The sequence below is a fragment of the Physeter macrocephalus genome, chromosome 21, assembly GCF_002837175.3.
Source record: "Physeter macrocephalus isolate SW-GA chromosome 21, ASM283717v5, whole genome shotgun sequence".
In the NCBI taxonomy this organism is placed as follows: Eukaryota; Metazoa; Chordata; class Mammalia; order Artiodactyla; family Physeteridae; genus Physeter; species Physeter macrocephalus.
In genome coordinates this window covers 51,016,360-51,020,550 of record NC_041234.1, presented here as the reverse complement: position 1 = coordinate 51,020,550, position 4,191 = coordinate 51,016,360, and the positions used below count along the sequence as shown (strand labels likewise).

Sequence of the window (4,191 nt, the reverse complement as noted above, 5' to 3'; positions counted from 1 at the left end):
CCTAATGAAACTTAAAAACACAGTGAAGGAAACCATAAAGACCAAAAAACAACCCTCAGAATGGGAGAAAATATTTGCAAATGAAGCAACTGACAAAGCATTAATCTCCAAAATTTACAAGCAGCTCATGCAGCTCAATATCAAAAAAAAAAACAACCCAACCCAAAAATGGGCAGAGACCTATATAGACATTTCTCCAAAGAAGATATACAGATTGCCAACAAACACATGAAAGAATGCTCAACATGATTAATCATTAGAGAAATATAAATCAAAACTACAATGAGATAACATCTCATACTGATCAGAATGGCCATCATCAAAAAATCTTCAAACAATAAATGCTGGAGAGGGTGTGGAGAAAAGGGAACCGTCTTGCACTGTTGGTGGGAATGTAAATTGATACAGTCACTATGGAGAACAGTATGGAGGTTCCTTAAAAAACTAAAAAAAAAGGAGTACTAATCATGAACAAGTTTAGACCTAAAGGTTTGGAAAATTCTCAGTCTCTCCTAAAGGCAAACTATGTTGAAGTTAAGAAACGGCTTCCAAGTAACGATCAAATCCAGGGTCCTGCCAGAAAAGGACCTTCTCAAGGTGAAGCTGAGGGTATAGCTCTAAAATCCTTTGTTAAGGCATCAAAAAGATACAATGTTCTGCTATAGAATATTAAGTTGGACAAAAAAAGCACTTTAGAGTTTAAGGTTGTGCCTAAGAGTATCTTCATCAAACAAGAGTATCTAAGAAACATAAAAACTTTATTATACAACCCTCCTGACATAAGACTAGGGTGAAGAAGGGTTTAATTGGAAGAAATTCAGGGTGTGGTGTTTATTCATAGGAAACCAAAATGATTTTAAAAGAATTACATTTCCAGACATACCACCAACTTTCACTGACAGGGACAAAAACACTACAAAAACGAAAAAAGGACTTTGAACCTCTGAAACCTACTAGCAGGGAGCAAACCACAAAAACTACGTAGTTGAAAATATAGCTTACCTAGCAAATAAAAGGAATAATGACTCAAAGGGTGGAACCAAGAGAAATGAGTAAGGACTGAGCCATTCCTGGGCAGGAATGGGGCTGAGTCCTTAATGAAGAAACTTCCAAAATTTTCCTGTCTGGATGTCAGAATTTCTATGTACTTCTTTGTGCTTCACATTTTCTCCCTATTTGAATAGGAATACCCATAGGGGTTTTCTTTATCAGTCTTGACCCTGTATGTTGGGCAAATGGAGTGCACATAATTCAGATCAAGGAGAACTATACTTGAGGTGATTTACTTAAGGAAGTATACCTGAGAAAACTTCATCTGTGCATGGATCTGATTTAGATGATGATTTCATGGACTTTGAGCCTATGGTATAGTGAGATGAGACTTTTGTGGGCCTTTGTAGTGGGTAAGTGTATTTTGCATGTGGGAGGATTGTAAATAATTTGTGGCCACATGGGGGATCTATAGGGTTTTTAAATTCACATGTACTTTACATGAGGTATAATTCACCACTTTAAAGGGTACACTTCCGTGGTTTTGGGGACATTCACTAGGTTGTATAACCATCTCCACTATAATTCCAGAACATTTCTATTGATACCCCCACCCCCAATACCAAGCCATACCTATTAGTAGTTAGTCCTAGTTTGTCTCTCCTCCCATATGATAGCAATAACTACTCTACAGATTTCTATCTCTATAGATTTCTGTCTCTACAGATTTGTCTATTCTGATTATTTCATATAAATGGAATCATAAAATACGTAGCCTCTTGTATATGGCTTCTTTCACTTAGCATGTTTTCAAGGTTTATCCATCTTGCAGCATATATCAGTTCTTCATTTCATTTAGTTTCTGTATAATATTCCTTTGGATGGTTATGCCACATTTTATTTGTCCACATCCATTTTATTTGTCCATCCAACATTTAATGTATTGAATACATTTGGGTTATTTTCATTTTTTGGCTATTATGAGTAATGCTCTTATAACCAGTCATGTACAAGTATTGTATGGACATATGTTTTCATTTCTCTTGGGTATATACCTAGGAGAGGAATTCCTGTGTCATAAAGTAACTTTATTTTACATTTTTGAGCAACTGCCAAACTTGTTTTCCACAGCAAATGCACCATTTTACATTCCCTTACGATTTCTTTTTTAACCCATTCCTTATGTGGTAGTTTGTTTGATTTCCACATTTTGTGGTTTTTCTAAATTTCCTTCTGTTACTAATTTCATATTTCATTTCACTTTACAACACTTACTTTGTATGATTTAAATCCTTTTAAAATTTATTAACACATGTTAATGGCTTAAGATACAATCTATCATGCACAATGTTCCAGGTTCACTTGAGAATAATATTCTGATGAAATTGGGTGAAGTGTTCTATAGGTAACTATTAGGTCTGCTTGGTATTTAGGGATGTTCAAGTCTTCCATTTCCTTGCTGATCTTCTCTCTACTTTTTCTGTCCATTATTGAAAGTAGGGTATTGATATATCCAGAACTTATGATTAAATTACCTATTTCTCCCTTCCATTCTCTCCGTTTTTACTTTTTATATTTTGGAGCTCTGTTGTGAGGTGCTCTGTTGTGAGGTGCTTAAATTATTATATTTTTTCCAGGGATTGATGATTTCATCATTATATAATGTCCTTTCTCAGGACTTCCTTGGTGGTGCAGTGTTTAAGAATCCGCCTACCAATGCAGGGGACATGGGTTCGATCCCTGGTCCCGGAAGATTCCACATGCCATGGAGCAACTAGCCTGTGTGCCACAACTACTAAGCCTGCACTCTAGAGCCTGTGAACCACAACTATGGAGCCCACGCACCAGAACTACTGAAGCCTGTGTGCTCTAGAGCCCACGCACCACAACTACTGAGTCCACGTGCTGCAACTACTGAAGCCCGTGCACCTAGAGCCTGTGCTCTGCAACAAGAGAAGCCACTGCAATGAGAAGCCCATGCACCACAACGAAGACTAGCCCCCGCTCACTGCAACTAGAGAAAGCCCACGTGCAGCAATGAAGACCCAACGCAGCCAAAAAAAAAAGTCCTTTCTCTCTAGTGACAATTTTATTTCAAAGTCTATTTTGTCGATATTAGCATATGAACTTCAGCACTCTTGTGAGTACTGTTTCCATACACTATATTTTTACTTTCAAACAATTTGTGTCATTAAAACTAAAGTATCTGTAGACAGCATTTAGTTGGATCATTTTAAAAAAAATCCATTCTGCCTTTTAATTGGAGAGGTTAATCCACTTACATCTAAAGTAATTATGGATAAGGAAGGACTTATTTGTAGCATTTGGATATTAATGTTCCATATCTTATGTCTTTTTGGTTTCTCCACACTTATTTTATTTCCTTTTTTAGTATTAAATAGATATTTTCTAGCATATTGTTTTCATTCCCTTGTCATTTCTTTTACTATATCTTTTAGTCATTATCTTACTGGTTGCCTTAGGATTACAATTAACAACTTAATTTATAACAATCTAGTTCAGAGTAACACTGACATAATTTCAATAGTATACATTTTGTTTCTATATATCTCCATTCCTCTCCCAATCTGTATGCTTCTATTGCCACAGAATACATCTTTACATGTTGTGTTCCCATTAATGCAGATTTATAATTACTGCTTTTTGCAACTGTCTTTTAAATCATATAGGGAAAAGGGAGTTATAAGCCAAAAATACAATAATAATGGCTTTTACATTTACCTATTTAGTTACCTTTCCTGCTGTTCTTTATTTCTTCATGTCGAGTTGAGTTACTATCTAGTATCCATACATTTCAAACTAAAGGACTCTCTTTAGCATTCGTTGAAGGGCAGGTCTGCTAGTAAAAAAAAACCTCAGTTTTTGTAGATCTGGAAATGCCTTAATTTCTTTTTCATTTTTATTGTGGTAAAATATACATAACTTTTTATCATTTTAATCATTTGTAAGTGGCATTAAATATACTCACAATGTTTTGTAAACAGCACTACTAGAGGATGGAGAGAAGATGGCAGAAGAGTAAGACGCGGAGATCACCTTCCTACTCACAGATACATCAGAAATACATCTACACGTGGAACTGCTCCTATAGAACACCCACTGAACGCTGGCAGAAGACCTCAGACCTCCCAAAAGGCAAGAAACTCCCCACGTACCTGGGTAGGGCAAAAGAAAAAAGAA

General features: G+C 36.0%; 1 long non-coding RNA gene across 1 annotated transcript in view; it reads right to left on the bottom strand.

Moving 5' to 3' along the window:
• Window positions 1-4,176, bottom strand: part of LOC129391721 (uncharacterized) — a 24,861-nt gene extending 20,685 nt beyond the window's left edge. Inside the window, exon 1 of the long non-coding RNA XR_008616359.1 lies at window positions 3,980-4,176. This is a non-coding gene — a long non-coding RNA (uncharacterized lncRNA). The remainder of the gene's footprint in view (window positions 1-3,979) is intronic.
• Between the last annotated feature and the right edge of the window lie 15 nt (window positions 4,177-4,191).